The sequence below is a fragment of the Diceros bicornis genome, chromosome 38 (genome assembly GCF_020826845.1).
Source record: "Diceros bicornis minor isolate mBicDic1 chromosome 38, mDicBic1.mat.cur, whole genome shotgun sequence".
Taxonomy (NCBI): domain Eukaryota; kingdom Metazoa; phylum Chordata; class Mammalia; order Perissodactyla; family Rhinocerotidae; genus Diceros; species Diceros bicornis.
Genome location: NC_080777.1, coordinates 13,928,541 through 13,951,548, shown reverse-complemented (window position 1 = coordinate 13,951,548; position 23,008 = coordinate 13,928,541).

Sequence of the window (23,008 nt, the reverse complement as noted above, 5' to 3'; positions counted from 1 at the left end):
GTATCTGATAGTCCTTGGAATGCCAGGGCACCCCTTCCACGTTTCTTTCGGATTTGAGTTATCTATTAATTTCTGGCGTCTAGACTTAGAGATTTCCTTTTCTATGTGCTAAGCTATGTGTTTTCTTAATTAATTTATTGCCATTATATCAGGTATTTTTCTGTGTTTACAGTTGAAGAGTGATCGTAGAAAAGGATTCATGTGAAAATAATTCTGCTTCTGCTTAGCAGTGATTTAGACTAGAGTATTAAATAGGAGAAATGGCTTGCACAACTATTTCACTTTCTGATTTTACAGTTTCAGATGCATTTTCTAGAGTGCCTAGCTCCCTCTCGTAGTAAAATCTGCAGAGATATGTACACTTTAGTTATTCGATCCTGATTAAACCCATATTCACACGTCATTTCTGAACCAATATGGAGTCATTTTCACTACCTATAGCAAGAAATCAGCAAGACGAGGCCACACGAGAACAAAGAATCTTCACTTCAATACCATGCGCAAAACTTTGCTCTTGCTTTCGTGCACACACAAAAGAGGTGTATACCAGAAAGAGTGTGTTTATGGACCATAGTCTCTCAAACTGAATCAACAATGATTCCACTACTTTTCTTCCCACTGCAGCCAGCCAGCATAATTGTCTTAAATTTTAAGTCAGATCATGTTACTCTCATTGGTTTCCCATCTCATTAAGTACAAAACCCAGTTCTTCCTATGAGCCTAAAGGGGCCTGCGAATCCGGCCCCTTAATACTTCTTTATCCTCATCTCCTACTACAGTCCCCTTAGCTCACTTCACTCCAGCCGTACTAGTCTGCTTATTGTTCCTGGATATGTTAAGCGAGATCTTTCCTCAGAGACTACACCCCTTCTAGTCCCTCTATTTAGAATGTATTGAACGAACCATTCATCCCTAGCTTTCTTCAGTACTCTGTTTAGAAGCTACCATCCATGGCAACCCAACATAAAATAGAAATAAACACACAGTCCTATTCTCCTTACCCTACTTTCATTTTTTTCCCCTTTCACAGCACTTCTTAGCATCTGACACAGTATCCATGTACTTGGTTATTTGTTTATTGTCTGCCCTCTTCCCATAGAACATGTTCCAGGATGAAAGATTTGGTTTTTAGGGTATTTTTTTGCTGCTGCTGTACCCCCAGTGCCTAGAAAATTGCTCAGCACATAAAAAGGTTTAATCTGAGAGACTAAAGGCATGCTATAATATAATTACACTTTTGGAAAAAAAAAACAGATGCATGTAAATAAAATTTGTTTATTGAGACTAAAGGATACACACACACATACCTACATTAAAAAATATATATAAATATACAAATATATTTAATATATGTAAATATATTTAAATTATATTACTATAATTATTAATGTATCAATTAATAATAATTAATATAATATAAAATTTTGATTTATATATAATAATATAACATACATATATTAAGATCTATCAGTTCGTTATCTGATCCAAAAGTATGGGTTTACAAATTCAACTGATAAGAAGTCCAAAATTAAATAGTAACAGAGGAAAAGTACTCTTTCTTTCCAGTAATTTCTCCAAAGAACCTTCCACCTTCATCCAATCCAGAGAAGAAACATAAACAGCCCCAAGAGAGTCTTGATATCTGAGCCACTGCTGGTTCCCTCTTAGAATACCAAAGATGGTGGTCCAGGGCAATGATCTCAGTGTAATACCAGGAAGAGAGTCTAGAGGAACAAAATGTTACTGCAGTGAAAACTCTGACAAACTAGTCCATGCTATCTGTGACTCAGAATAAGAATTAAAGTGAAGATCAGGTGTAACATATCCTAAAATTTCATGTAAAGTGTTGATAGTTGAGGAAAATAGACACTATCGTACCTTAATACACCTTTCAGCTATAATTTATGATTAAGTATTAGGGAAAAATGCTGTTGAAATACCAGCTGTACTGCCAAAGCATTAAAACTTAAATAATAATAACTTGCAGCAGATGAAGGGAGAAAAATATAGAGATAGAGTTATTTTTAAATCCCTGATTAGCTAAGAGCACATTACTTCTATTTAGCATTAATTGGGAAACAGTAATTTTAAATAAATGGTAGGTTTTTGAGTGACAAAAAAAAAAACAAAACAGAGAAGAGGCACATTTTGATAATCAATTCACGCAATTCAGTCAGGTAGATTATCAGCAGCGTATGATGGAAAGAACATGGTACTTGGAGGTATAGGTCCACCATTAGCTAATTTAGGGACTTTAGTTATGAATATATCACATAATATATTAGGTCAATATATTCAGCTTGAACCAAGAAACAAATCAGGTGGAGATCTTCATCTTTCTTTTTTTTTTCTTCAGTTAGTTTCATATAAATGTATCAGCAATCTTTGTTACTCCTCCCTCAGCTTGATTAATTTGACTGCTGACATTAGCCAAAGAACAGCCAATCTATTATTTCATTTGCCTGCCATAAACAGAGTTTAAGCCAGAGTGAAATAGTGCATAAGCATTATTCCCTTCAAAGGCCATTTTTAAGGGAAAAAAAAAATTACAAGAAGCTTCTTGTAGCTCCTTCTTTTGCCTATCCAACCCCCACCCTTCCTATTTCACTTCCTACAGAGAAGCTAGACTACAGACAAGTCCAACAAACTATCTCTTTAGTCTCTGAGGGAATAACTACAGAAACCATCAGAATGAGGAATTCTTGGTTTTCATCCCAAACTGGATTTCCCTAGGTCACTCCTGTGACACTTCTCCCTCTATTTCTACAGATTTGTATTTTGTGTGCCTAATTTTCACGGCTCCTTAAGTCACCTGGAGAACACTAGTATATTTACCAGAATAATTCAACTGGTACGTGACAGTTGAAATTAACACTTCTCCCTTCTCCCTTACCTCTACCGTCTCATTCTATTCCTCTCAAAAAACAAATGTCTGTTGATGGAGAAAAGTTTCATTTGATTTGTGCACTTGGCTACCATTTGTGGGACCTTGTTTCTCTTTTCTGTCAGAGTTTGAATTGCTGTGGCACAGTTAACATCTCTATCCATAAGAAGAGAGAATAATGCCAACAATTAGTACTTACCTAAAATACTTCTTGCCAAAATGCCCTCACAGCTCTATTTCACTTATGTTTGAATGTACCACTTAAGGCACTGAAGTATTCTGCTAGTGAGAAAAGCCAAGAAATAACTAAAAATGCCAGTAATGTGATTTGACACCAAACATATTTAAGATGAGGTTAAGAGTTATATACTTATATTGTGCATTATTGGTAGAGTAAACTTTCTACACCAACAAAAGGTAGTTTTTCCACTGCAAATTAATAGATTATAAAATCAGTAGGCTTTTCAGGAAAGCAATTAAGAAAAATAGGGGCAGAAACAACTTCAATCTTTTAAGAGTATTTTGCCTTTAAAACAACTTTCTGTAAAATCACCTAAAATGAAATATGTTAACTCTGATTCTATGAGTTCAGTGGAGTCAAATTTAACTTGAAAACATCTTTCATTTCTATAGCTACTTTATTATATTTATACAAGACTACAAAAAATTAATTGGGTGATTTAAGTGAGTCAACTGTCACATATATTATGAGCTCTGCATGTGTGTGTTATGAAGCAATGCTGACCATGAGTTCAGCCTTTTACCAATTTATTTAGCCAAGGTTGCTAGATGTTACTTAATAAGCGTGAACACACAAACTGTCAATAAACCTACAGGAGGAAAAGTGGCCCATGACCTAAAAGGACCCTTCTGTTAGGCCAAGGAGATGATGAAGTATGTTAAGTCACTGGTGCCTCTGTGTGATCCTTGTTTATGCTGCCAAGGCACGTGGGGCAAATTCGCAGAGTTGAGGGGGTGGGGTAGGTGAGTTGGAGAAGGTCAGTTTCTAAAAATTCACCTCACAGCGTGTATTAAATAAAAAGCCTGGGAGAAGCACTTTTTCCCAAATAACATTTAAGAATGTATGAAGATGTGTAGCATCTAGTCTTTGACCTTTCAGTCCCTAAGCTACTCCTTGATTACACTTGGCAATCTGTATTGATTCTTTCAGTTTATAGAATATTAGAGTCAGAAAAAAAAACTTTAAATTTACCTATTGACTATACAGAAGGGTTAAGAGCAGCAGTTCAAGAATCAGGCAGAGCTAAATGGCATCCTGGCTCCACCTTCAACAAGCGGTGTGGCTTTGGGCAAACTATTTAAACTCTTGAAGCCTCGGTTTCTTTATCTGTAAAATGAAGAAAAATAACGCTGACTGGAGGAGACGGTTGTAAGATTAAGTGAAATAAAACAAAAATTAATATACTGTAATTCCCTCAGAAATATTCCTTTTTACACTTGTCAAGGTTCTCAGTTTTAAGCCATAGAAACTGACTTTGGCTAAATTAAACAGAAAAGGAATGTATTGGCAAGATATCAATTACTTAGAGAATAAACTGAAAGAGTGGAGAATGAGGGTCTGGCAGAAAACCGAGAGAGGCAGCTTATGAGTGCATGGTCTGCTTAGGACACAGAAACTGATACTGCTGCTACTGAACTGTTGCTGCTACACCACTGGCCTTCAACTCCTCCAGATTGGCTGGGAAAAACCTTGAACTGACCCCACTCCCTCATTATTCAAAGCACAGGCAAGAGGATCTTACTAGCTAAGCTTAAGACATGTACCAATATTCTACAGTCCAGAGAGTAAATATGGACCCCCTGTGTTTCTACAGTGGGAGATAGGGCCTGTCTCCTCATCTTACGATTCCTCCAAATAGAAGTAGAATGGAATATGGGGCACACCACTAGGCTGTAAAGCAAGACTCAATAAATTTCAAAGAACCAAAATCAAACAGAATGCATTCTCTCACCACAATTCCAATTCCATCAAATTAGAACTCAGTAAATAAAAGATAAATTTTAAAAACCCATTATATCTATAAATGTTTAAAAAGTACATTTGAAAATAATTCAGTCAAAAAAGAAATTATAATGGAAATTATGAAATACTTAGAAGTGGATGTGAAAAATACTTAGAAGTGGATGAGAATAAAAATATCAAAACATGGGATGCAGCAAAACTGGTATTTTGAGGGAAATTTACAGCCTTAAAATGCTCATTGTAAGAGGGGCCAGTCCAGTGGCATATTGATTAAGTTTGCGTGCTCTGCTTTGGTGGCCGGCCTGAGGTTCGCAGGTTCAGATCCCTGGCACGGACCTATACAGTGCTCATCAAGCCATGCTGTGGCAGGCGTCCCACATATAAAGTAGAGGAAGACAGGCATGGATGTTAGCTCAGGGCCAATCTTCCTCAGCAAAAAGAGGAGTATTGGCAAGAGGTGTTCGCTCAGGGCTAATCTTCCTCACCAAAAAAAAAAAAAAAAAGAAATGCTTACTGTAGAAACAAAGTCTGAAAATTAGAGAGCTAATTGTCCAGTTAAGAAGTTAAGAAAAGAATGACAGAATAAACATAATAATGGCAATCAATGAAGAGAAAACAGATATAATAGGGAGTAACAATAAACCAAAAATTTGTTACTTGAGATAATTAATAAAATAGACAAATCTCTGATAACATTGACCAATAAAGAGAAATAAAACTCTCAAATAAACAATTTTAGGTATAAAAAGATGGATATATCACAAAACAATAGAGATTTAAAAAATAAGAAAATAAAAGTAATAATATGAATTAATATTGTGAAGCCAATAAATTTGAAAATTCGATAAAAGGAATAAATTCCTAAAAATTAATATCTTATCAAATGGATTCAGAAAGAAGTCGAGAGCCTAAAGACTCCTTGCATATTTAAAAAAACATTGAATCAGGTGTTGAAAGTCTTCCTACAAAGAAAATATCACACTCAGACAATTTAACTGACTTTCAAGGAGCAGGTCGCTCTATTGTATTACAACTTTTCTAGAATATAGGAAAAGAGACACTATTCTCCAACTCATTTTATGAGCCTAGCATCTCCTTGGTACTCAAACTGTACAAACACAATAGGAAAGATAATTATGGGTTATTCTCATTCACAAAGAGATTCAAACTGCTGTAAAAAGCTACCAAACTGAATTCAGCAATGTACAAAAAGGCAATCACCCATAACCAAGTTGGGCTTTATTACAAACTTGCAAGAGAGTTTAAATCAGAAAATCAATAAATGCCATTCACCAAATAAACAGAAAAAAATTGAAATATATTATATACTAGATGAAGAAAATAATCTATAAAATTTAACTCACATTCATGATAACACCTCTTACCAAACAGGAAGGGAAAAGTGTGTCCAACAAAAACAAGACATCATTTAGTGTGGCAAAGCATTGGAAAAATTCCCTTTAGAATCAAGACAAGTGTATCCAACACTACAACTTTTATTCAAAAGTCTCCTGGAGGTCCTAGCCAGTACATAGTGCAAGAAAATTCATATAAATGCATTCAGATAACAAAGGAAAAAAACAAAATTATCATGGTTTTCAAATGATCTTATTGTGTGCTTTCAAAATCTCTAAGAATCTGTAGATAAATATTAGAAATCATAAGAAAGCTTAGAAAGAGAGATAGCTATAAAATCAATATGTGAAAATCAATTGTATTTCTACACATATCAAGAGTTAGAAAGTGTAATTTGAAAAGGTGACAGCTTTCATAACAGCAATGAAAACCATATGAAACTGAGAATAATCTAATAAAAGATATGCAAGACCTTCATGTAGAATATTATAAAGGCATAGTAAAGAAAATATTAAGAAAAACATTGGAGAGAGACTCAGTTTTGAAACAAGAACACTTAAAACTGTAAAAATAATAATTCTCACCAAAGTTAGAGTGGAGTCAATTAGAACTTGACAAGCTAATTCTAGAGTTTAGGTGAAGGAGTAAAACATCAAGAATAGCCAAGACATACTGAGACAAAAGAAGATGAAAGTAAGCAAATCCCTCTACCAGATGTTTAGACATGTTACTATGAACTATAAAGTAGGACACTGGGGCACAGAAAGATAAACTCACCAAAAAAAATAGAATAGGGAGACCAGACAGACACAATATTTATGAAATATTGATATATGAGAGATATATATTGCAGGTTATCAGAGAAAGGTGGGACTCTTTAATAAATGGTACTACGACAACCCATTATCCATAAAGGGAAAAAATGAAAAATAATTCTAGGTAGGTCAAGAAATTCAATGTGAAAAGGAAAGTATTTAGTTGAAATATCGGAGAATACTTTTCTGACCTTTGGTTAAGGAAAGCTTTTTACATAAAAGACAAAATCACTAATCTTAAAAGAAAAAAATATGATAAAAATTAACTACATTAAAATAAAGAACATGTTCATCAAAAGACATTACAAAGTAGGAAAGAAACATAAAAACTAGCCATAAACTGAGAGAAGAATATTTGCAACACATACTCTTTTCTCGACAAAGAATTGGAGTCCAGAATCCATAAAGAACTCCTACAAATTATAATAAAAACAAATAACTAACAAGTCAGTAGAAAACTGATACAAACATATATTTCACAGATAAAGAATGGCCAGATATACAAAAAGATGCTTAACCTCATTAGCAATCAGGGAAATGAATATTAACACTAGAATGAGAAATTTTATATCCAATAGATTGGAAAGTCTAATCATATTAAGTGTTGGAGAGAGTATTTGCACACATTGCTTTTGGGAGTGTAAATTGGTACAACCACTTTGGTAAATTGCTTAGCATTATATTCTAAAGTTAAGCATTGCACACTCTACAACCCAGAGATTCCACCTCTAGATATATATCTTAGAGAAACTCTTCCTCATGAACACCAGGTGACTGTGCAAGACATGCAAAAATATTTATAGCGGTACTCTTTAAAGTATCAGAAAACAGAAGTCACTAGGTGTCCAACAGGAAATAGATAACAAATTGTGATAAAGTCATATTTGAATACTATATAACAGCAAAAATGAAAGAATTGCAACGGAATGCAATAACATAGATGAATCAGAAGCATAACGTTGAATAAAAAAGCAAGACCTGGCTTTGGTGGCTTGTCCTAGAACTAGGTAAGAGCAGAAGAAGCTGTCAGCCAGGGGGCTATTGCAATGTCCCAGACAAGAGAGGATGGCAGTCTGGAAGAGGATGGAGGGATGGCCTTAGAGAAAAAGAAATAGATTCAAAAAGTATTTTGTAGTTGCCTTCATCTTTGTCATCATTGTCAGAGCAAGAGCAGTATTAACAAGAGTATTCTCACCATAGTAATCATCTAATCCAACTGTCAGCCTCCAGGTGCTGACAGAGCCTAGATCGGGTGAATAGAGACTGACGTCACCCCAGCCCAGGATGCTTAAGTCATTTGGTTTTTGGGTCCTGTGCTCAATCTCCACAAGGGTGCTGTGATCTCAAACTTTCTTATCCCTCTTTTCTTCAGTTGCCTATGTCAGGGAAGAGGGAGAATTCCCCTCCGCACTTTCCCTCAAGGTTCTTATGGCTGGCCAAATAATTAAAAAGACAGGTTAGCAGGAGAAAATAATACCAAGTTTAATAACATGTATACATGGGAGAAACCAGGGAAACTGAGTTTCTCAACACAATAGTGGCGATTCTCATCTTAAATACCATCTTCAGCTAAAGACAAAGCAGGATGTTGGGGGTGGGGAGGGAGACAGAAGGGAGACAGAGATTACAGTAATCAAGGCTATCAAGGGTATGCAGATTTAAGTCCTCTCCTTCTGTACTGATAAGAGGTTCTACAGATAAGATTATCTTACCCCCTCTTCCCAAGACAGAGAGGGAGATAAATTTACAAATGGAGATTTCCCTTACAAATGCAAATGTTTGCCTGGCAACTCTTTACAGGGCCACCTAGAGAATGTGGCCTGGGAGAGACAGAATTTTTGATAAGATGGGCTTGTTGGTGCCTTTCCTATTGTAACATCTATTTCACATTATATTACAGCCATCATATGATAGTAACTCCTTCCTGGAACAGGCCTTCTATGTTAAATTCTTTAGGCAGTTAGTGAGGGAGGTCAAAGGTCCATCAGAGAAAATAATCAAGATAAAGAGACATATTTCAGGGTGGCCAAATTTTGATCTCCCACACCTACCTCCCAAAAACCCCAATATTTAACTGACTTTCCTGACCCTGACCTTGCTCTCAAGGTCCCCACTTAGCTCTGAAACTCTTGGAACTGCTGTTTCACAGTCAGCCAACTCCCTTAATCCCCTACCTTTGTTCAGAATACTCCCTTTAACTCCTTGCCTTAATGCAATCATTCTCAATCCTGGTTGCATATGTGAACTATCTGAGAAAATTTAAAATACTACTGCATGTGTCCTAGCCCTAGAGATTATGATATAATTTATCTGGGGTGGAGCCCAGGCCCTGGAATTTGATTAAAGCACCCTCTGAATTTCTAATGGGCAGCCATAGGTGAGAACTATTGTCTTAACTGAAACCTGGATCTCCCTTGCAAGTTTCTAGATGATGACTAGTGATCTTTTCATGCCTGGGGGTGGTATTCTTGACCTCCTTGCTTTCTCTTGCCTCTCTGAAACCAATACTCCCTGATCCTAAACATCTCTGCTCCCAAGAGGCTCAATCCATAGGAGATTTCTTAGATATGACATCAAAAGTATGATCCATAAAAGAAAAAAATGAGAATTTGGATGTCATCAAAATTTAAAATTTCTGCTCTTCAAAGGCACTAAGTACATAAAAAGACACGCCATAGAATAGGAGAAAATATTTGCAAACCAAATATCTGAAAAAGAACTTATATCCAGAATATATAAAGATCTCTCAAAATTAAATGACAATAAAACAAACCCAATTTTTAAAATCAACAAAGACTTTTAACAAATATTTCACCAAATAAGATATACACTTCTTAAATAAAAACATAAAAGTATACTCAACATTATTAGTCATTAGGAAAATGTAAATCAAAACCTCCATGAGATACCAGTACATACCTATTAAAATGGCTGGAATGATAAAGACAGACCATAGCAAGTGTGGGTGAGGATGTGGAGAAACTTGTGGGAACAGAAACTGGAAAATCACTTTGAAAACAGTTGGATAGCTTCTTAAGAAGTTACAACCTACACTTACATATGACTTTGCCATTTCACTCTTAGGTACTTGCCCAAGAGAAAAGAGGGCATATATACATGCAGAAACTGGTACAAGAATATTTATAGCAGTTTTATTTATAATAACCAAAAACTAGAAAAAACTATATATTCATCAACAGATGAATAAATAAATTATGGAATATCCATACAATGAAATACTATTCAGCAATAAAAAAAAATGGCTATCGATACATGGAACAACATGGATGAATCTCTGAATAACTAAGCTGAGTGAAAAAAACTAGAAAGAAAAAAGAACAGATACTGAATGACTTTATATGTGTATGTGTATGTGTATGTTTGTGTGTGTGTGTATATATACACATACAACTACATATAGTTATATATGTTTATATATATACACATATAACATATGTATATGTATATACATTATATATGTATAACATACATACAAATATATATGTATATAAATATATATATATAACTATAGAAAATGCAAATTAATCCATAGTGACAGACAGCAGAGCAGTGGTTGCTTGGGAGGGTGGGACACAGATTACAAAGGGGCAGAAGGTGACATTCGGGGATAATAGACATGTTGTATGCACTATCTTATTTGTGATGATGGTTTCACAGGTGTACATAGATGTTAAACTTTATAAAATTGCACCCTTTCAACTTCTTCAGTTTATTGTATTTTTATTATACATCAGTGATGCTGTTAAAAATAGTAATTATATTATAAGAAAGAGAAAAGTAGCTCCATTCCAGATATTGGTCAAATATGACCCCAAACTCAAAGCTACCCAATATCCATTAAAACTCAGCTAAGGATATGATGCCTGCCTTTTTCATTCATTATGCATTCATTCAGTCAAGAAATATTTATCAAGCACCCAATATAGCATGGGTATATAGTGGTAAATAAAACAAGTCTGCCTATAAGAGCTCATATTCTAGTGGGGTGAGTTTGGTAGCAAATAAAGAAAGAAATATATGCTATGTCTTGGTGATAAGTGTTAAAGAGAAAAATAAAGCAGAAATGTCTTTCTTGACACCATCAAATTTTCCTCTGAATTCAACAATTTGCGTTGTTTTCACCCCTAGTTGAGTTGTTTTTATTCAATTGCACTTTGAGAGCGACGTGATCAACAGATACTGAAGGATCCATAAGAAATAATTTCACCGAAGTCATACATAGAAGAAAAATAGGAGGCAAGCTCACTTCTAGCTGAGTTTCCATTATAAAAAAATTATTTAACAAATACTTACATAGCACTTCATATGCACCAGCCACTGTATGCTTTATAAAAATTTACTCCTCTAATTTTCATAATGACCTTATGATAAAGATACTATCATTATCTCCATTTTCAGATGGGTAAGCTGAAGTGCAGAAAGATTGAGTAACTTGTCCAAATGCCCCATACCTAGTACATACTGGAGGTAGACAGCTGGCTCCAGAGTCCATGCTCTAAACCATTACTTCATGGTGCCTTCCTTGAAACAAGAAAGCTTTGATAGGCATGACAGCATTTTTGATAGATTTCAGCAGTGATATGCAGAGGCCTATTCCAGGAGCAGTGATAAAGAGGAATAACGAAGGTTAAGAAGAAAGAGTGTTGCACAGAGGAAGAACAGTTTGAGCAAAGAGAACAAATAGGAACTTCCAAAAACCTTTAATTTTTCAACCAATATTGAGTAAAAGCCTACAAAAGAGGATATACTGATGGACCAGAGGCAAGTCTAGCCCGTAGACAGGGGCAGCTTCTCGTATTTATGTTACCTGCCCGGCCCATGAAAGCATTTTCTTCTCAGTTCCTGACCAGGAAGATCATTAAATACTGGGAATGGAGAGAAATAAGACCTCAAATAGCTCATCCATCTTCGTTGGTTTGTTCTTTCACTCATTCATTCACTCATTCTTCTATCTATCAGACTTGTTTCAAGGGTCTATTATGTTCAGGATCAGACCAAGCACAGGACTACAAGGTAAACTAGACAGTCTCTGCCTTCCCGAGGATTATACTTAACTCTCTAGTAGGAGAAGCAAACCTAAGGTATTAATTTAATAATTAATTATTAAATTATATTTGTCATAAAGCGCCATAAAGGATAAGTTCAACTGCTGAGGACATATAAACACAAACATCATTTAGAGAGTTAAACACTAAGACTGTTAAACATAGGAAATTAAGAGAGCATAGAAGAGAGTCACCAAACCCAATCTTTGTACGACTGGGGAGATGGGGTGAATGAGGGAAGGCCAGGTGGGAGTCAAGGAACAAATTTTCAGAGAAGCAATCCATCTTTAACAAATTATTGAGATAGAAAGGAAGAAGGAGACTGTAGCTTCCATTTTCCTCTCTCCATATAGGCTGCGGGGAGAATTATAGAAAACAATTATTTTCTACCCGAAATTATTTTATTTTCCTGACACATAGGTTTGTCCCAATTTTAATATTCCATTCATCTCTATATGACTCTGGAAGGGCGTGTAGCTAAATGTGCACAAATGGCACCACCCTTGCACCATCTGTTTCTAATTAGGTAATTCAGGCTCTCCCGGGGTGAATGACTTAGCATGACTCTGCAGCCTAATTTGTTTTTCAAAGGAGCCTGATAACTTTATGACACAAACACAAGTGAATACTAAACAAAGCTAACCCATACCCTATTGAATCAAAAATATATTTCTTACCCATGAACAAAAAAGTTAAATGACTTGTGCAAAGTGCATGCACCGGCAGCTGGATTTTAGATTTTTTATCTGTCTTTAAGCTAGGAGCTTGCTCTTTGATAAGTCAAGCCTGAGTTTGCATTTTCTGAGGGATCTTCCTGTAGAATAATTTCTTTCAGCAGCCTCCTTTGTTCATTTTTATGAGTTAAATCCAACTTGCAAATAAATGGATCTGTCATCATTTCTCAGAATGTGTTGTTTTCAACATGACCTGCTGATTTTCCCAAGTGCTCACTGTTATTGCGGAGTCATGGTAGCGCAGCCCATCAACTCCTTTCGCTTGCTTTTTGGCCACTGAATCCCTTGCCTTTCCTTTGACCTCCACCCAAAGATATAGCCTTGCATCATCCTTTTCTCCAGATGTCTCTACTGTTTGTTTTTTTTTTTTTTTTGATTCAAGTCCAGAGTATTTTAACTTGAATTTCTTGACTTATCCCAAGAATAAGAACAGCTGCTGGAAAGAAGCCCAATCCTGCACAGTGAAATCTAGGTAGCAGAACTATGTCACGTGCATAGCAACTTCACTGTCATGTTTCTGCAAATAGCCCCTCCAATTTTCCTTTACTCCCCACAGTGTTGTTAAGAGAGTCAAACGAGATCAAATATGTGAAGCTGCTTTGTATACTGTAAAAATATTAGGGGGACAACCTTCTTATGGCTTTATTCTTTATTTGAATTACCAGTTTTGTTAATCTGGTAAACAATAAATTGACCGAATGGCTTGTTAGATTGTGATGTAGATCGACTGATTGATTGTGACACCTGCTTTATCTACTTCAAGGCCTGTCTCAAGATATCACCTCCTCCAGGAGCCTACTGGAACCTTGATTCTCAATTTAGCTGCACGTTAGAATCAGCTGGGGAGCTTTTTAAAACCCTGATGCCCAGGCCACACATCTCAGAGCAATACATTAGAAATTCTGGAAGTAGGAGCCAGGCATACTACCATGTAAAATACCTACCATCCTACCATAAAAAATACCATAGGAGCCAGGTATGTTTTAAAGCATCCCAATGACTCCAGTACATGGCAAGCATGAGAATCATTGGTCTATGCTCCTCAACAACATGTGCAGACCCCTGTCACAGCCCTTAGCACATTATATCAAATCTGTCTGTCTATGTGTCCATCTCCCCTCCTGGACTATAGACCCCTCCTTTATTTTATTTATGTGTTTCATTTCATTTCACGTCTAGGGCCTAGCACAAGGACCAGTACACACTAAGTATTCAATAAATGTTAAATTAAATGGAAGAAAATTGTAAATTGCTTCAGATTCCTCTAGATGATTTTTCCTGTCATACTGACCAGGAAAAGGCTCAAAAAGTGGTTAGGGAAAAATGTCTAGGTAAGAGTTGAATTTTTGTTTGTTTTGAATATTTAAAGTATTAGCTATGAATTTTAAAAGATAGTTGGAAAAACTATTAAAATTTCATCTCTGAGAAAAGAACAACATCATTTTGATAGCAGTATTTAACTTTTAGAATGAAAATTATTGAACTGAAAACTAGGTGGTAAATTTATTAACAAATTTTAAGAGAAATTTATTAGAGTTCTCTGAAAATAATTTGCTCTCAGTATTCCAAAACACTGGTCCTAGTACTTTAGTATGCTTAAAATGAACTTGCAATTTTGTTAAAAATGTAGGGTCCTGGGTGTTTGTCCCAGAATTTCAGCTTCAGCAGGTCCAAGGTGGAACAAAGGCATTTGTGTAGGTAGTTTTGTTTTTTTCTATGTCCAAATAATGTTTCATTCTCTACACAAATTTATAGTATCTCAGGTTCTAGGCAATATGTTAGAAAAGCAATGTCAGAGATTACCATTTTAAAAAATGTTACCACCATCAAAATACTAGATTAATGTCAGAATATCTCTATGGTAAAATATTTTCAAGATCTGCATTCTAAATCACATCGTGGGCTTTATTTTATATGAAATAAACAGAAGACATCATCATTCAGATGCTCAAATAACATTGGTGGCCATACAAGATTAAATTAATACAGCCAAAACTGGTTAGATCTGACTCTCTCTTTTAAAAGCATTTCCCTTCATGCCTATGCTCTTGTTATTATTTGATTTGGTTTGTTCCCAGTTGTAACTGGCTGCCAGTGTTGTCAATCCTACAAGAGCAATTATCAGATATACTAATATGCATAGTTGCGATAACAGAATCTACTCTACTTACTTTAAGAAGAAAGGGTTTTATTAGATTTGGGTGGCTCACAAATCATCAAGAGGCCAAGGAAACAGACTTTAGGCTAAGTTCCAGGAACGACTCCCAGAATCACACTCCCAACTGGCCCACCCAGGAAGCTGATGCCTCAGCCAAAATAAGGAAGCTAGAGATTCAGGAAGCTGCTATTAACAGCTCTGCCACAGTCCACACTGAGAAGTGGAGACATTACATCCATTAGTTTTCTTTGCATAACTCAGTTCCAAACCAAAGTCTTCCCTAGGTGCATCTAACTTCTAGAAATCAAATTAAATATTTGTTCCCCGCAGGAACGGATTCTACCTTGGAAAGTGGGATTTACACTACAGGAAACTATAAGAGTATAGAAATGGTATTCCAAAGTTTTTGGGTATCTGATGCCCCTGTACTAGGTAAGTCACTATAATGACTAACTTTTTGCATCCCGAAAGACTCTAAAATGCTTTTTGCTTTTTGTTGAGTATCTGAAATAAAACATAAAAATTCCTAATTGTTCTTCTAAGCATCAAGGCTGCTTCAAAATCGATGATTGCAAATTTTTAATTTCACTTGGACTACTCATTTTACCCTTGGAGATGTGTTTATTTTCTGGTTTTGTACGGGTCATAAAGTAGATTTTGATAGAAATGTTTGATTCAGAGACTCCATGTAGATACAGTTTAGGCTGATACTTCACCTTTGAAAGTAAATAGAATTTTTTTCTCATTTTGTGAATTGAGAGTATATTAAAATGTTTAATTCTTGGGAGGAAGTAGGGGACAAAAATCTTGTCTACAGGGTGGGCTGGAAATATGCCAGTGTCCTTTAATTTAATAATGTATACCTATAGCAAAAAGGGCAAAAAGATGTCAAATGTGACACACAGACCAACACTACCGTATATTCACCAGCATATAAGTATGATCCATAATAATAAAAAAAGAAAGAAAATAAAGAAAAGACCATTTGCCTTAGTTTAGATAAAGCTACCTGACTTTGGGGATGGATGTCAATTAAAGAAATAGACAAAATTCGGCCAAATTTGACAATTACATAAAGCAGCATGGGTTTCCTTTAAATAAAAAGGGAGGTGGCTTGAAATTAATACTGAGTTAGCTCATTGCCTGTCTCTTGTGTGAATTATCTAGTACAAATACCATGCATGTGAAGAGCTTCTAGGACTCCATTATCACTTGCTATTGGAATCTCTGTATGTGCGCTTGATGAAAACTTTCCAAATCATTTCATGAAACTCAATTTGTTCAGACTTCATTTTTGATGAAGTGTTTTTCTTTCCTCATTGTACCACCTGGTCAAGACTTTGAAGTAGCCAAGAACCTTTATTCTCAGTAACCTTAGTCTTCCTATCTGGGAGCATAACTAGCCCCTTCACTCTCACCTAGGGGACCAGGATCTTTACACAACTACCTTATCACTCATCCCAAATGTATTACCTGATTTCATTCATGCTGAGAAAAAAAAAAAATGACTGATAGCTTCAGGTTCACTATATCAGGAGCTAACAGAGCCAAGTCTTATACTTAAAAAAAAAAAAACACTAATGGTAGTCCAGGGTATCACCCAATAAATAGTAGGATTTTAGTATGGGTTTAGGAGAAAGATGGATACACATATAAAGAATACATCTCTCTATTTACATGTGAAGCTGAAAGTGTCTGTAAAGGAACACATGTAATGCAATTGCCGTTTCAAAAAGTGTTAAGCCATATCTTTTTAAAAACAAATAATTCATAAAGGAATAAATTGGTATTCCCCTATTTCCACCCCCCATTGTCAGTGACTCAATACAAACCATTACTACATTGCTTATAGTAAGGCAAAAGCCTCCTGATGGGACTCCAAGTTTCCAGGCCCTCCATATCACCTCCAGAGTCATCTTCCAAAAATAAATATTATGTTTGGTCACTTCTCAAAATGTTTCAAAGATTCCCAGTTACCTAAAGGATAAAGCCCAGATTTCTTATGATGACACAGCAAACTCTGATTAATACAACCACAGCCTATTCAGCCCCTATTCAGCCATAGGTCCTAAAGATTTTTCACTCTGAAGACTCAGCCCTGCCCAGGTTTGGAATTGATCCTGTATGAGCCAGTTATGCCTTTTGGGAGGATCAGACCCTTAGGGTCTGCAACTAGTCTTACTGCCCTAAGATTGGCAACTAGTATATCTTGGTTTAACTTTTTGCATGCACAAGACCACCAAGATTCAGCCTTCTCACTGAACTCCCAATATCTGTCTTCTCATTATTCTGTGTTTAGGCTTTATTTTCCTAGTTTCCCCTCCCCTTCTACCACCAAGATTCCAGCCTTGTCCTGAAGGTCAGCCTACTTGGATAGGTCTCTGGGACCCTATAAACCCAGGGCAAAAGCCACATGACTGGACCTTCACTGCTGGCTGGAGATACGATCTACCTTAGATAGTCAACTACATGAAACTTTGTCATCACCACCATCTTGAGACTCCTGCTGCTGTGTTCTGTCCAATAGGTCAGATACTTTAGCATGTCCATGCCAACCCAGATAGCACCAAATGAGACTTCTGAAGCCAACAATATGGTTAATTTCATGAATCCCAGCCCTTACCTGTTCCAGGATTACTCCATCTTTACTAATTTGTACCTAAGAGATCCCAACATGCTTTTGGCATACTCCACATAAGTTACAGCTCTACAGTCTAGCCACTGATTCTTGAATGCACCATGAGGCTCCTTTTACATCAACCCTGGCCTGTGTTATTTGCTCTTCTTAGGTTTTCCTTACCTTTGTCCAGTCCTCCAACTCCCATCAATCTTTCAAATGCCACTCCTATGAAGTCTTCATTAAAACCCTAAAGCCTGCTCCCACTTGGCACATGCCTTGATTATAGAACTTCTCATATTTCATTGTAATTTTTTTGTTCTCACATATGTTTACCCCAAAAAGACTGAAACCTCCTTAAGGACTAGCTCAGCCCTTAACAGCTCCTTCTTCACTCACAGCTGAGACCATATGTGCCCTATAAAAATGTCCCTGGGGCTACTCCAACATTTCATGGAGTTTGTCCAGGATCCACTCCCACTCTTTTGTCCAAATCTCTTGTTCTAGTCTAGCACTCACTTGCCTCACATCTAAATGGCTTATTCCTGGATAAACTGGTGGGTTCTACCCCTCTGCCTCGCCTCTTAAGGTTGAGGTCTTAAACCATCTTCCTAGTTTTTGATTTTGGTTCCATCCGTAGATCTACTTGAGTAACCTGCTTTCATACACACTAGCCAGGAACACCCCAGCTTGTGTCCAGCCCAGCCTGTGGGGACTCTAACTTAGGTCTTATTTGTCCAGGCAGAGAGTTTGGACAAAACAAATAAACATATTTGAGGTTTGTGAAGCTTTTCCTAATGAAAGAGAACAAAGGCTTTCTCTTCATAAGAAGCAGTTACTGATTTATGTCTTGAATAGTAAGATGGTAAAATATCTGCTCTGCAATCCCTAATTTCAAGCCAAGCCGGGGCTCTAGAGGTTCCACAGATGAAACGCAAAGTGACATAAGGTAAAAATGAAGACCATTTCAGATATTAATTTATTCAGTGAAAAAGATGACCACAATACGAACAGTCACGGAAGTACTTTAATCATCACTTCATCCCTCGTACTTCCCACTCCTTCATGCTGACCTAAGTTTCTCAAACATGTCATGGTGTTTTCATGTTGTGGAGCCTACTATAAACTCTACCTCAAATAGTCTTGCCTCTACTTTGTTTTTTTCCCCTGATTATATCATTTTCATCTTTCAGGCTTCAGGTAGACACCATCTCCTCTTGGAATCCTTTTTTCACTTCCTTATCGCACACAGTGCTCCTCTCACCAAAGACAATTCTTGTTAATTTGTTTGCAACTCCAACTAGACTTTAAACTCAGTTGGGACGGGGATTGTGAGTCTAGATACCAGAGAACCTAGTACCAGGTGTGGTATTTAGTTCATGTTCAGTATGTATTTGTTGAGTGAATGAATGGACCACAGTCATTGCTGTCTCTTTTATATGATGTGGCTGGGCACAGGAGGAATGACAGCATGTGTACAGATAGAGCTAAAGCAGACTGGAGGTGTTCATTCTGGGGGAGAAAAAATGGAAGGTGAGGGAGAACAGACAAAGGCCATTGATCTGTTGAAGACACTGAGCAGAGACTATGGTGAGTGGCAGAAGACGTCATGGCCAGAAGAAATTGCTGGTATCAAAAGATATAGCTGAGATAACAGAAGATATTGGTAGATGGGAACACAGTGATAAGGAAGCTTGGATCAGGCAATGTTCACTAATATAGTCAAGTAGTTAACTTTAGAGATATCTTTGGGAAAGCAACAAGTCTGTAGTAACAAAAGTGGAAAGTGAGGAAAACCGCAATTATCCCATGGGAAACCCAAAGGTGCAATACAGAAGGACTGGGAAATGGTACAGATCAGCAGCGTCTCTGTACAGTCACGGGAGGGGGAAAAGCAAATACTCAGTTATAAGAATTATGTCACAAGATAGTGATTTCATGTCAAGAGTGAGTTAGAAGTCCAGTTATTAGTGTTGTATAGAGACAACGGCATGGAAACTCATCTTCCTGCCTTTCCTCTTTCCTTGGTCAATAAATACTGGACACAGAAGCCTGAGTTATTCCTTCAAAATGTAAATCAGATCCCATTACTTTCCTGCCTAAACACTTTAATGGCTTCCCATCACACCTAAAACAAAGTCTAAAAACTTATCATGGCCTATAAGACCCTAGATGATCTGGCTCCTGCCAACTTCTCCAACTTTAGCTTGTAAGATACTTCCTCTTACAATCTCAGCTCTGGTTATCCTTGCATTCTTCCTCTCCTCAGACACATCAAGTTTTTTTCTGCCTCAGGGCCTTTACATATGCTGTTTTCTCTATCTGGAATTCTTTTCCCTCAAATACTTACATGACTTGCTTCCTAACTTCCTTCAAGTCTTTAGGCAAATGTCATCTCCTCAGAGAGAGCCTCACTAAACTAAATATCATGCCACTACCTACTTTACTCTTTATCCCTACCATGCTTAATTTTTATAGTCCTTAGCATTTCTTAACTTCACATTATGTATTTATTTTGTATCTATTCTTCCAGTAGAACATAAGCTAGTGAGGACACAGACCTTGGCTGTCTGGATGATTACTCTATCTTCAATGCCTGGCACATTGTAGGTACTCATAAATATTTATTAAGCAACTATATAAGATAAGTTTCCCTACTTCTTCCATTGTCAATTTGGTTGTTTTCATTTTCTTCCAACATTGCATCTGGAATGGGTTAATCACAACAATTTTTTTAAAAACTCATTTCTCACTTGAAAGAGATTCTAAGAGATAACAGCAGCATTCTAAATCTGAATCTTTGCACAAACCGTCCTCAAAATCTATAAGATCAAAAGAAGGAGCACAAATAAAACCACAAATGAACCATGCTTTCAACCATAAAATGAGACAACAAAGACCATGAATTTGAAATCCCTGTAAATAGACAAATAAACACAAAATTCCATCAGAACTTCCACTGGAGCTCCCACCACTGCTGCCAGCCTGTGGCTGCAAACATTGGCAGCAGGGAGTTTTAAGAGACTCTGGAGAAAAGAAGAGAGGAAGTAGTTGAGAACAAAGGTAAAGCACAGAAAAAAAAAAAATCATTGCTTTAAAAAGAAAAGCTACCACTATATACTAAACTACAGGTCTAGATTTGGCAATTTTTAGCAGCAGCTGTAGGGAGGCATCTTGAAAGTAAACAAGACCCAGAGGAGGCAGCCCTGGAGATGAAGTGCTTATAGGGGATAAAGAGGCAAAGACGGAGGGTTGGTACCTTTGTACAAGTGGCACTAAGAGGAAAAAATGGAAGGAAGAGGAAAATTAAGGATCCTATAGAAATAAAAGAGAATCACAAAACACGCCAACCTCCACCCATTCCTCCCACTGACAGTGTGCGTTAAATTAATTAATCCATTAAAGAAGTTACGCTTCACTATTCTGACAGAAAGATTGCTACTGAATTAGAACTTCTACCTACAAAATTACTACAAGCAGAAAAAAGCAGTCAAACTCCATTTAAAGCTATTGTTAGAAAAAACAGAGAATGAGAATCAAATTATTTTACTGGATAAAAATTTTTAAAACAAAAAAACATGAAGTATTGTAATGCAACACTCAAAACCGGATTAAACAAACTCAAACATTTAGAGACTTAAGAAATCAGAAATTTTAAAAGTAATGGCAAAATGGACAAAAAACATCAGGAAAAATGGAATGTCAGTTAATGGACATCATAAAAGATATTAAGGTAAATGAAAAAAACATTTCAGAAATTTAGAATACACTGCATGGTACCGAAGGAAGATTTGAATGAAATTTGAATGGAAATATTATAAGTGGCACTGAAGAAAAACAAAACAAAATAAGAGAATGAAAATGAAATAAAGTAAAAAGTAAAAATGTTCCAGCAAAAAAGTGGTTGAAATGGAAGACAGCAATAGAGATTGAACACATATGTAACAAAACCATGGAACATAACTAACATTTAATGCAATAATACAAGAAAACTTTCCAGAAATAAGAGAAAATCTAAATCTACATATTAAAAGAGCCAGCCATGAGAATATCAGGAAAATTGATCCAGAATGGTTGACTTCAAGACAGGTTCTAGTAAAACTATAAAACTTTATAAAGAAAAAAATTTTTTCAGGACCTTCGGGCAAAAGAAAGAAATTACTTACAAGGGCAATAAAGTTAGACAAGCATAAGGCTTCTCTAAAGTAACACGCAAAGCTTAACAATAGTGGTACAATATTTTTAAGAAATTCAAGAAAAGAAAATGTGAACCAAGTATGTTTTTATGTACAGCAGAATTCCTTTTCTATTATCACCGAGATAGAAAAACAGTTTTAAATACATAAGAGCTAAGGTAATAGTGTAGCCACAAACTCTGAGAAATCTGCAAGAGAAAGGGCTTCATCTAACTACAAGATGACTGAAGAAACTGGAAAAAGGGCTGAAAGTGAGTATTTAATATGTATAACTACAGATCTAGAATGAAACAAGGATGACTCTATGAGTGCAAAAATAATATGAAACTGTTATACTCTAATAAAGTAGAAAGTAGAATATGATCATTTATTGTTGTATAAGTAGGCAGAAGTCAAAAAATATAATTTAAAATTTATAAACCAGACTTTATACAGTATTAAGAGCACTATAAAAGGTATGGATACAAAACTAACCATTAAGACAACAAAACAAAAATCCTTCTTAAAAAACAAAAGAGATTTTTTGAAAAAGTGATAAAAAAAGACAGTCCTCATAGAGAAAGAAACATAGTATAATATATGCTGAATTTAAAACAAAATTATAATATAGAACAGAGATTGAGACCAAACATTATCAGTCAAATCAATAAATGTGAGGAGGATTAACTCACCCACTAAAAGGAAAATGTTTTCAATTTGATTCATTAAGTAAAACTGAACTCTATGATATAAAAGTAACACTTAAAACAAAGTGACTCCAAAAGACTAAGGGGTGAGCAAAGTACAAAAGATGCAAGGAGAAATAGAAACACACAAATCATAGTGGACCTTAATATATCACTCCCAGGACATGACGGGTCAAGTGAACACAAAATAAAAAATTTAAATAACATAATCAATAAGGTAGATCTTATTGATATATAAAGAATACAAATATCCCTTCTCAATGGCACAGAGAATATTCACAAAAGTTGACCATGTGATCACAAAGAAATCAGCTGTAAATTTGTAAAAATGAAATAAAAAATTAGAAATAAATTCAAAATCAAAAGGACCTTCACCTGGAAATTTTATAATCTACTAGGAAAGACTTTTGAGTAGAAGGAGAAATACAAATATAAATTACAGAGTTTATGAAAAATAATGAGAATAAAAATTACAACATATCAGAATCTATGGGATACAATTTAAAAAATGA